Here is a 13,107-nt window from a genome sequence, read left to right on the forward strand (position 1 = left end):
GTAATGAAATATTTGTACAGCATTGTTCATCATGTTGTAATTGATATTGAAGTAAGAAACTTACATAAAAAATATTTCAAGCTACCTTTGTAAACATATCTTGTGAATGCATATAATTTGGGAAGTCAGTTCTGTTGAGCTTTATAGGGCTTACTGCGTAATAAAAGTATAGCACTAGGCTTCATATTTGAAAAGGCTGGACTTTGGTTGAATTCAGAATACGAGCTGTTGGATTTAGAACAGGCCAGGGTTTGAAAAACTGCTCTTTTGAAAAAGAGCATGGAAGAAACCTCCAGAGAACCCGAGAGTGACCGTAAAAGGGGGAACTGTCACAAGAGGCCCACTTTTAGAAGGAATTTGCCTCTGGGTCCTGTTTAATTTTATTAATGGTACAGTTAATCTAGACTCAATCTAGTGGCTGGAAATAGCTCAAATAATGTGCTGGGTTTGAGATGTTAGAAAAGAAAAAGTATTTGCACATGAATGTAAAAGGGGAAATGTACTATCTCTTCTTTCTTCACTTCCTTTCTCTTAACAGCTATGATTGAAGAGGAAGACTGACACCAGTTGCAGAATCTTTTTAGAAGAATATTGCTTCACTTACTGGGTTTTGTCTCATAACAGTTTCAAGGATGTGATCTCAGCATTTCCCCTTATGTATAGATTCTTAGAGGTGAAAACCCATGATGTAACAAAGAAGTTTACAAGTCTCTTCAAACTCACTAACAATTACCCTTTCCTTCAGACCCATGTTGAAACAAACACTACTGCAACGTATAGCCTTCAATATATGGCAAGAGACTGAGACCTTCTAGGAAGGAAACTAAAGGGCCCTGGGGTTCAGATTGTTATTCTCAGGATGAGCAATCCACCATGATTGTTTTCTCATCACTCCTATTTGTTGAAGGACATCCCCTAGGAAGAGAGAAAAATATTAAAAGTGAACATCAAGGAAGATTTGCTTTCTTGAACTATGGATTGAGAAGGACTTCTGACAAAAGATGGGTTATCCATAGCAGTTAAAAATAATGTTTACACTATTTCAAAAATCAGATTGGGGGGGGGGGCTTTAAACTGAGTTTCATGGGGAGGGAGACAGTATTTCAGATGGCAGAGAACACCAAGTACTGGAGACAGTAAGTACAAGAGCACAACAGTGGGCAGAAAACAACTAGCTGGAGAGGTCTTGGCACCACTGCACAGAATAGGAAATATAAACTTGAAGTCTTAGGAAGGCAAATATGATTTAATAGGTATCACTGAAATCTGGTGGGATGAATCTTGTGATTGGAATGTAGTAACTGGAAAAGGTATAACTTATTCCAAAGAAATAGACCATACAAAAGAAAGAGCATTCGCATTATTATATCAGGAGGCATGAAAAACATTGAGAACCTTTGTGTAAAAATTAAATGGGACAGAAACAACAGCGATCTCAATGTGTGCATTTACTGTAGGTCTTACATCCAGACTGAAGATTTGAATGATGGCTTCCTAAAATAAATGAAACTACAAAAGAGGGGAATACAAACCAATAGTCAATGCTTACAGGATAGAAAGTCAGAAAACTAAAGCTCAAAAAAATATGTTCAGGATCACTAGAAAATAAAAATAAGAGTTTGGGCTATTTTCAGAATATGAGGAAGAACAAGGAAAAGACAAGGGAAACTAAGGCCATTGTGCAGAGAATATGATGAAATGCCAAAGAGAAACCTGACCTGTTTAATTTTTGCACACACTTAGAAAAGCTGTAATCCTTTTCACTTTTTGGATTGAGTTTCAAGCTTGATAGATCAGGAGAATATAGCGGTGTAAATTTATTTCAGGGGCACAGACAGCAAAACATGTTACAGGGATGTTAACCCTTCTCTATGTTATCCAAAGCTTTAAAAATACATATTTTTGCTGGACTCACACTTTAAAATGTACCCATTCTGATTGACATACAAATTCAACTTAAGAACAAACCTACAGAACCTCTCTTCTCTAACTGGGGGCTGCCTGTATATGTTTTCAGTGGCCACTAAACTTAAAAGTGAAATTTAACATGATTTAAAAAATAGGAACAAAAATTAAAATATGTGTTCTTAAGATCTAAATTGAATATTTAGAAAGAATACAGGACTTCACGAAAGAGCTTTTTGACAGGAATACACTGCTTTGTGATGTGATGGAGTCTCCATTTTTGGAGGTTTTTAAACGGACTGGATGGCCATCTGCCAGGAGTACTTTTATAGTAGATTTTTGTGTGGCAAGAGGTTTGGCTGGATGGCCTATGGGGTCTCTTCTAAGTTCAATTCTATGATTGTATTACTTTCTCATAAATGTTAATAGGTTTTTTTTTTGGTAAAATCTTGGGTAGCAAGATTAAAGCTGCCTCTTGTCAGTAGTCCTCCACTTTGATTTTGATGGGGGAGCAAGAAAAGGGAATTTTCAATCTATTTCTGTTTGATGAGTAACAGTCCAAAAACATTTTGAGGGATACATCTTCCTCGCCTATGGTTTGTTTGATAGCATCCCTCAGTAACTTTCCCTACGTTACCACTCTGAGTAACTTGCTGATGCGGTGGCTTTTGGAGCAAGCGCCACCTCAGTGGTGGCACATGCAGCTTTTGTAATGGCTGATAATTACTTGAAGCTAGTTAACCACATGAGTTAAACAGAAATAAGATTGAAAAGGTTCTCTGATTGTAAGGGTTCCTAGGTGATTGGCACCCTTCACATTTTTCTCCTTCAAAGCTGTACTTTGATTCTGCTGCCTAATTCAATCCTTGACTCTCCCCGCTCACTCGTGAATCAGTGATCTCATGACAGTGCTTGCTTTGGAAGTGGTCCAGGGGCAATACACAAATCACTCTATCTAAAGGGAAACAGTTTTTCTACTGTGCTCAAATCTCTTTTTCATTTGTGGACCATATAATTCCCTTCCAATCTATTCACCAATAAAAGGCATAAAAGCTCTCACAAATTTAATGTTACATTGTTGGGTCTCGTTATTAACAGATTAACATGTTCTCTCTAGGAAATTACATCCTCCAGTGCAAGTCTATGGCCTCCTTCCTCTGTAACACTGGAAGACCTAGAGATTTATAGAGAGAGCACCTCTAGATCCTCCACTGTGATTCCATGGTCCGCTTCCAGCAGAGGACCTAGAAATCCCAAAATAAATGTTCTCTTAGGTTAAAAAATAAAGCAGAATTTTTTATTAATTTAAAAAAAACTTTTATAAGGTTTTTGTTCCTTTAACTCCAGCAAATGTGCAGGACTGACTGTACTCTCAAAAACAACTGAGCTCTAGTGCTATTTAAAATCAAGTAGCAGAAGTGAAATGATGATTCAGATTAGCTGGAGAAATAAATCTGCTCACCTTTGTTGCCTTAGTTGGCGGTGTCATGGCAGGGCTATTTTATAGTTAAAACAATTCCTTTTAAAATGGAAAACAAATAAGGAGATCAGCTACTTGTTTATTCAGATAACATCCCATTCCTCGGAGCATCTGCCATTAGGATCTCATATAAACCCCCAATTAGAATCATAGAGCTGAAGGAGACCTCACGGGCCATCCAGTCCAACCCCCGGCCAAGAAACAGGAAAGTCACATTCAAAGCACCACGACAGATGGCCATCTGGCCTCTGCTTAAAAGCCTCCAAAGGAGGAGTCTCCACCACAATTGTGGGTGGTTTCTGAACTAGTCTATGAGCAACAGAAACATGGAGATGGCTGGCCAAGTGCTGATAGAATCATTGAGATTTGATGTGTGAAGACAAAGATTCAGTCTTTGCTAGCACCATGAAAGCATTCACACACCTGGGGGTGCTGCATTTTGAGATGTTTGACCTAGCATGGCTGCATATGCTTTGAGAATCTATCTGCTATTTTGGGGAGAAGGGGTCTACATTTGCCCAATATATATAATTTCCATGGGAAATCTGTATAAGCAAATGTATATTATTCAAGGAAGAATGTTGATTTCCTTTTCATTTACCTGAGTTGTTTTGCACTTTTCTTCATTTACATTAAATTGTAAGCTATCTAGATATTTCAGACAGTGAGGGGAATATAGATTATTGTGTGGTTTTGGACTTACAGTGAACATAAGATGAAACAATTATGGGATTTTCTTGGTAATATTTATTCAGAAGGGGTTTGCTTTGCCTTTTGATTTTGCAAACACTTATTATTCTTCCTCATATAGTCGAAGTCATTTAATAAACAGTCCAGTGAGTCTCATTAAATAAAAGCATTGGTGGATGGAATTACACACTGGTCAGGCTGGTTTTTTCAGCTACTTTCTGATCATACTGGCATTGGCAACAATGCAGTCCTATTTTCTTCCTTTAGTGCTTCACATTTTTTATTCTTTGCTTTACCTATGCTGTCTACAAAAGTCAGTCTCATTTTTAAGAGCAACTCCCAAGACCTAGCTAAGTAAATAACAGGTATTCATCAGTTAACGATTAGATGTGCTCATAGGCATGGCTTCTTTAACAGAGAATCTGGTACCAGAGATAGAAACAACATTGAATGAATAGGGGTAGGTTACTGCTCCATAAAAAAGAAGAACAATTTATCATGTTTCAGGAAATGTTTTATCCAAGTCTAATATATTTGAAACAACCAGGTCAGACAGTCCTTGCATAAATAAAAAAGAAGGCTTCTTCCAAAGCACAACTATGGTCTTTTATTTCAATTGTTCATTTATAGAGTTCTTTCACTACTTTGTGGTTCACTTTTTGCGGATTTGTTGTTTCGTGGTTTTTCAATAAAGACTATTATACATCATAAAAAACAATTTACAGCCTAAGGAAGGGAGGAAGGAGAAGCCAAAGGGAGAGAAAAGGAGCCCAAGTGGCAACGGGAGGAGAAGGAGGCGATTTATCAACACATGATAGGTTGATAAAGACTTAAAATAGTGTATAACTACTAAAATAATGTATAAATATTAAAATAAATATAGCGTCCCTACTTCGCAGATTTTCACTTATTGCGGGTGGACCTGGAACCTAACCCCAGCAATAAGTGAGGGAACACTGTATTATTTTTATATTTATAGATCGGATTTATAAACCTATGCTTTTTTGACTTCTAGCCTTTCAGCTCATCTTTGGCTCACATCTCACTTCCATATCTCTCTGTATTACTACACTATGTAAAAAATGTTCCTGATTGGAAAATGTTATTTCCGTTTAAGTGTGCAGGACTTACTTTGAAGTTGTTTTTATACTCCAGAAACTTCATTTTTGTGGCTGCCACATTTATGTTGAATTGGTTGAGACTATGAGATATTCATTGAAAAGCTCTAGCAAAATGTGCTGCTAGATGTCCTGCAAAAACAATGTTTTTGCAGTTTAATAAACTTTTTTTTTTCATATTTTTGATAGAACCAATTAAGAAATGACATTTATAACCCAGGAGCAAAAATTGTGTGACACTGTGCTAGCACCACCACCAGCACTTAAAAGATTCATCTGAATTCCCGCATGAAGCCTCCAAACATCATTGGTTTTGCTTGTGAAAAGATGGCATCCTAATCAAGCCTAAACTGGGGTGGAAAAAGTCAGACCCATGGGCCATATGTGGCCCAACTCCCTTTTTGTGCTTCTCAAAATGTCCAAACTTAAGAATTTAAAAGGTGAACATGTCATAGAATGGCATCAACAACTCCAAAGTATTTCCAGATGTGACAGTTTAACCTTCAATATTCCCATGACACCTAATTCTCCAACCCTACAAAAACTCCACAATCTGATGAAGCTAGGAACAAAACATGCAGAACATTTCACAGAGGGTGAATATGAAACTAAGAAGTAATAGGTACTCCAGATGACTTCACCCAAGGTAGATCACGCAATCCAGTATCCACACTCCCACCCAAAGTTCCAGAGAAAGAAGAGCCACTGTTTTTTTTCATGCAGAATATTCCAGGTCCAATTCCCCGTATTGCCAACTAGTGTCAAAGATCAGGTGCAAAACTGCAAAACAGCATTTCAGAAGTTCCCACTGAAGAATTACTCCACAGGTCAGATTGCCAAACTGGACTAAATATACAAACAGTGCCAGACATCTTCAAACAGCATAGCTTCCTTTGTATGAAGTTTTCATTTCAGCCCATCATGCCTCCTTGCCCTCATAGAATTGTCATTTTTTTGCTTAGATAAGAGTCAAGGGAAGTCATTACTTCCCCATTTTGTTGAATGACTGTATGAATTTTGGGGAAGCGTGAACTAATTCTGACCCCAATGTACCCAAGAACCCCACATTTCTTATACCAATGCAAAAAGGGGTACAAGCATGTCTTGGACACACCTGTGAAGAGATGCTGGACACAAGAAAAGCACAGAACTTTTCCTCATACAGGTCAGATATAAGGGTGGTAGGAACAACTGGGGGATATACTATGCATCCCAACAATTAATTCAGTCTTTGAGTGAGTAAGGAAGGAGCTAGTCTCAACCAGGGTTGGCCCAAGACATTTTGATATCTGAGATGGAGGGCATGATTCTAGGTGAAGACAAGTGGATTGGAGCATGGTTGTATCTTCCTTCAGTGGTCAGAAAAACAAAAAACAGTGCAGAGAATGAAAATGCCAATGCACATAGCAGTTAAAATATCATTGGGCTTCTTTCCAGTCTTCAGGAAACATTTATAACCACAAATGTCACTTTGCAACTACCGGTATAGGAGGTTATAATCTTGACACATTCAAAATAAATGTGCTTTTAAAGACACAGGTTTCTGAAAAGACTCCTGGAAATATCCTAACATCCTTGATAAGCCACACTGAAAATTGGAATGACTGAAATCCTGGTCACTGGAGCATCTCAAACAAACAAAAAGTGAAACAGGAACAAAGGACCAAGAATAGCCTACAGATTTACGTCCAACAGTGCAGTCAAAATAATAAACAATAGACGGGCCTCCAAGCACAGCAGAGTGGCTATTTATTCCCAGAGTTTAGAAGTTAATTTCACTGAACATATCTGGCAAAAGAAAATGAAGGAATTATTTTTTACCTGTAATGTCTTATTTGTATTTTAAATCCTTTCATGTTTCTGTGAGTAAAGTAACATTTTTTAAAAGTCCAAAATAATTAATGAGTGCCAATAGCTGAATAATGTCTGCTCCTAGATATATAAAATATGCTCAAGCCTTACAGATTTTGTGTTGATTAAATGGAACTACTGTGCTTAGTTCCACATCTGTTATAATCACCAAGTTTGAGTCCTATCTTACAGAAATTTAATTTGGAATACATTTCATTAAAGCCAATGCAACTTATTTTTGAGAAACACAGGAATGCTAGAACCTGTAATCTAAAACCATTAAAGTGGAAGTGGGGGAGGGATCCCAAGCTGCTTTGGAGCTCTTGGGAGTGACGGCAAAGTCTTGTCTTTGGGCCACGCCTGGCTACCTGCACAGAGCAAATGTATCAGGCTGTCCCTGCTTACTGCCTAGTAAAATCAGCAAACTAAGCCTATGGAATTATTGACTCAAAGGTATGATTTGCAATACAGGTGGATAGACTTAATCAAAGAAGTCACTCAAGCCCTTGGGGTTGCAAGATGGGAGCAGGGCTGATGATGACAGGGTGACTCATCCATTCCTGTTGAGTGCCTTAAAGGCATTTCTAACTTGCAGCCACCCTCACAGAGTTTTCTTGGGAAGATTTGTTTGGAGTGAGTTTGCCTCTGAGGCTAAGACAGTGTGGCTTGCCTGAGGTCACACAGTAGATATTCATAGCTGAACATGGATTTGTACCCTCATCGCCAGAGTTATAGTCCAATACTCAAACCACAACACCACTTTGGCTTCCATCGACTCATTCACAGAGTCATCACAAGTCCACATCGGCTTGACAATAGTTGACAAGAACACATTATCAACTAGATCCAACATGTCTTTACTCCAGTAGAAGCATGCCTTGAATTGCTAACTTGGGTTTATATTTCTGTGCGCACTCTGACAGTAAGATCCGCAGAACAGATTGAGGAAAGGTTTTTGTGTTATGGCACAGGAGATAGGGATGAACTTCTTGATGATTTTTTTCCCCTGCCAAAATTGGGCTTTTACATTATTTTGTTCAAGAAAGGAGTCCTGAGGCCAGAGACATAGCAACCAGGGAGACGAAATGTTTCACCTTAAATTATTTATACATATATGCACACAGACACATTTCTAATGTATGTCTCCTCCTTTCTTTTTTATTTTGCATACAGGCTGGGCATGTCTAGCCTGGAGAAGAGAAGGTAAATGTGTAATATTTGAAAGGATGTCATATTGGTGAGGGAGGGAGCAGAAACTAGGACACCAAGCAATTATTCAAATTGCAGGAAAAGAGATCCCGCCTCAATGATAGGAAGAACTTCCTGATGGCAAGAGCTGTTCAACAAGAGAATACAGTGCCTCAGAGTGTAGTGGAGTCTCCTTCCCTGGAGATTTTCAAACAGAGGCTAAATAGACATCTGACAAAAGTGCTTTGCTGCATGGCAGAATGGGGTTGGACTGGATGGTCCTTAGGGTTCCTTCAAGCTCTATGATTCTACAGAATGGTCTGTTTACACAGTAGATAACACAGAACAACATTCTCGCCTATCACAACATTCACAGTGTTATACTGGAAGATAGCTATAAAAGTCCATGATGCTGTAATCCTGACTATTGTCAGAGTAAACATTATGACATATTTAGCAGCTGTCTTTGGTCCAAGATCTGATTCCTAAGTCTGTATCTCTACTGTTGCTAGTAAGTAATCTTTTCGTGTTGTGTGGCTGCTACCCAAGGTGTGTCCAATGAAAGAGCCTAGTAAGAAACAGCTGGACAAAAATGAATAAAATGGTTTGGTCTTATCTCTTGTGACATAAACAGACATTTTGAAAGTCTCACTGTGTTAATCAATGCACTCATGGAAACGGGTTGCGTTACAAACCCACTGTTTTCAATATGATAACCAATTTAATTTATTACAGCATAAAAAGGGAAATCGACATGGAATCTAGCGGCATCTTTGAATTCATCTATTTTAGCATAAGCTCTTGTGATATCAACTTACTTTTTCAGCTGTACAGATGAGGAGCCCACAGTAGCGCAATGGGTTAAACCCTTGTGCTAGCAGGTATGCTGACCGAAAGATTGGCAGTTCAAATCCGGGGAGTGGAGTGAGCTCCCATCTGTCAGCTCCAGCTTCCCATGTGGGACATGAGAGAAGCCTCCCACAGGATGATAAAATATCAAACATCCGGGCATCCCCAGGGTAACGTCCTTGCAGATGGCCTATTCTCTCACACCAGAAGTGACTTGCAGTTTATCAAGTTGCTCCTGACATGAAAAAAAGCTGTACAGGTTGCTAAAACCACTGTTAAAATAACTATGACTTTTTGTTAATGGCATTTCAGTTCATTGACTTAACTAACTCCAGTTGCCTCCTATATTGGCAATGTGTATAAATACCCTAAAAGCACCAGATCCCATGTGATCTTGGAAGTGTTAGCTGGAAAGGTTAGTACATAGAAGGGAAGTTGCCAATGAATATCAAGAGTGGTAGGCTATATTTCAAAAGAAGGAAATAACAAACCACCTCTAAATATTCCTTGCCTAAGACAACCTTATGAAATTCATGCATTCATCATAAACCAAATGGTAACTCAAATGCACATTCACATAACAGCAAGCCCCGGACTAGGATTTGAATTGTGTCTTCCTGGAACAGATTACTACATCTTCAAAAAGGAGGGCTATAGTAATAATTTCAACTGTCCTGATATTTTTTTGGATAACAGATCCAACAAATCTCTCACCTGTCTTGCTGACAATTATATTATACAGAAGATGAAAGAGGCAAGAAGGGGATCCTAACAAACAGTGAAGATTAGATTAATGGGGAGGAAGTGCTAGATTCCCTAGGCAGGATTGATCATATTCTCCTGAAGTCTGTTATACAACGCAAAGGGAAAGTAAAACATGTATTTTAGACTTTAAGAAAGCTGATTTCAGTAAATTTAAGGAAATGTGTGTTCCTATTTCCAGGAATACTTGCAGAGAAGAGAGAATATGATGGATGGAGTTTTAAAACTATGAGCTATTGAAGGCACAATTGCAGAATGAGCTCAGAGAAAAGGCAGAACTTCTCAACACCTTCTTTGCCTCAGTCTTCTCCAAAAAGAAAAACATTGCTAAACCTGGGGGAAATTGAGTAGATGATGCACTTTGGAAAATGGAGCACAGAATAGGTAAAGAGACAATACATGCATATCTGGCTAATCTAAATGAATTTAGGTCTCCAGGGCCAAATAACTACCTCCAAGGGTATTTTAAAAACTGGCAAAAATAATTTCAGAACCACTGGAAATAATTTGTGAGAATTCCTGAAGAATATAGGAATCCCAGCAGATTGGAGAAGGGCAAATGTTCCCATCTTCAAAAAGAGGAAAAAGATAACTTAGAGAAATAATCTGTAAATCAGTTTAAATCCTGAACTATACGGAGTGGACAAAGTACCATAAGAGGGGGAGGTAAAGGTAAAGGTTTCCCCTGACGTTAAGTCTAGTCGTGACCGACTCTGCAGGTTGGTGCTCATCTCTATTTCTAGGCTGAAGAGCCGGCATTGTCCATAGACACCTCCAAGTTCATGTGACTGGCATGACTGTGTGGAGTGCTGTTACTTTCCCGCTTGAGCGGTACCTATTGGTCTACTCACATTTGCATGCTTTCAAACTGCTAGGTTAGCAGGAGCTGGGGCTAACAGTGGGCGCTCATTCCGCTCTTGGGATTTGAACCTGGGACCTTTTGGTCTGCAAGTTCAGCAGCTCAGCACTTTAACACACTGTGCCACCAGGGGCCCCTAAGAGGGGAAATGCAACCCAAAATAGATAAAGAAGTGGTCCAGGAAAACCTGGCTACTCTAAATGAATTCAAGTCTCCAGGGCCAGATGAGCTACATCCAAGAGTATCGAAGGAACTAGCAGAAGTCATGTCACAAAACAGAAAACTTTCAGAAAACAGGCAAATTCCAGACAAGAAACAATCAGGCCAGCCAAACACTTCCCAACAAAGGATTCCCTCCGGCAGGAAGATGTCAGGCTTTGAAGCTGCAAGGCCATTCAATGCTAATCAAGGTGATCAATTGCAACATTCACACTTGCCTCAAACAGACAAGAGTTCTTTCTCCCACCCAGGACCTTCCACAGAAAAATAAATCCCACTTGCCAAGTTCCCAACGGACCTCACAACCTCTAAGGATGCCTGCCATAGATGTGGGCAAAATGTCAGGAGAGAATGCTTCTGGAACATGGACAGACAGCCTGGAAAGCTCACAGCAACCATTTCAGAACAACTGGCAATAATCTTTGAGGATTATTGGAGAACAAAAGAAGTCCCAGCAGACTGGAGGAGGGCAAATGTTGTCCCTCTTTTCAATAACGGAAAAAGGGGGCCCTAATCAATTATTGTCCATACAGCCTAACATCAATACCAGGAAGATTCTGGAAAAGAGCAATAGAATCAGGAAAACTACAGGAAGAGAGATTCCATGTACATATTAAGAGAACATCTTACAGTAAGAGCTATAAAACCTCTTTGGGGGTTTTAAGCATAAGCTAGGTGGCCACCTATCAGGAGTGCTTTGAGTGTGTTCCTGCATGGCAGAATGGGGTGGGACCGGATGATTTTGCACTCTCTTCCAACTCTAGGAGTCTCTGAACATAGTGGAGGTTTCCATGTAATGTATCTGATGGAGTGAATTGTAGCCCAAGAAAGCCCCCAGCTTAACTTTAGAGTCTCGGGCTCATCAGTCTGGGGAATTATGGAAGCTGTCCTCCAAACATAATTTCCAGTTTTCTGAGACTGCCTCCAGTGCAACAAATGAAAGGGCCTGAAACATTGGGCTACTTCTATTTAGCCAAACATTTATTTCACTAGCAGCCACAAGCCCCCTTTTTGGATCAGGATTTGGAATCACCTCCTTGATATATTTTCTTCTCACTTTGATTCATTTTTTTTAATTAAAATCACTGTTCATGTGCCCCAAGACTCTGGAGGCATTTGAAATATTTTCTATTCCTGATTTGAAAGTGTTCTTTCCCGTTTAATTGTCCAGTCCTTACTTTGAAGGAACCCCGGTGGTGAAGTGTGTTAAAGCACTGAGCTGCTGAACTTGCAGACCGAAATTTCGCAGGTTCAAATCCCGGGAGCGGAGTGAGCACCCGCTGTTAGCTCCAGCTTCTGTCAACCTAGCAGTTCGAAAACATGCAAATGTGAGTAGATTAATAGGTACCGCTCCGGCGGGAAGGTAACGGTGCTCCATGCAGTCATGCCGGCCACGTGACCTTAGAGGTGTCTATGGACAACGCCGGTTCTTCGGCTTAGAAATGGAGATGAGCACCAACCCCCAGAGTCAGACATGACTGGACTTAAGGTCAGGGGAAAACCTTTTACCTACTTTGAAAGTAGTTGTCATATTCCAGAAACTTTGTTTTTGTGGCGGCCACAAAACTATGTTGACTTTGTTGAGACTCTTGGAGAAATTCACTGAAAAACTATAGCAAAGTATACTGCAGGATGTCCTGGTGAAAGCAAAGTTTTGGTAGTTTAATCAGCTTTTTCCATGTTTTTAACACAGAAACTCATTAGGAAATGACATTTGAAATCATGTTACATGGTGTAATACACTGCAGAATAAACATGGTCTGAGTCCACTTCAACTTGCCAGGACTCAATGCTGTGGGATCCTGAGATCTGTAGTTTGGTGAGGCACCAGCGCTCTTTGGCAGGGAAGGCTAAAGATCTTTTAAAAACACAACTCCCAGTGTGTCGTAGAAGACTTTCATAGCCGGAATCACTGGGTTATTGTGAGTTTTCTGTCTGGTCATGTTCCAAAAGCATTCTTGCCTGATGTTTCTCCCACATCTATGACAGGCATTCACAGAGGTTGTGTGGTCTGCTGAAAACTAGGCAAAGGAGGTTTATATATCTGTGGCAAGTCCAGGGTGGGAGAAAGAACTCTTGTCTGCTTGAGGCAAGTGTTATTGGTGCAATTAGCAACTTTGAATAGCATTTGCAGCTTCAAGGACTGGCAGCTTACTGCCTGCAGGAATCCATTGTTGGAAGGTGTT

This window comes from Anolis carolinensis, chromosome 2, assembly GCF_035594765.1.
Source record: "Anolis carolinensis isolate JA03-04 chromosome 2, rAnoCar3.1.pri, whole genome shotgun sequence".
Lineage (NCBI taxonomy): Eukaryota > Metazoa > Chordata > Lepidosauria > Squamata > Dactyloidae > Anolis > Anolis carolinensis.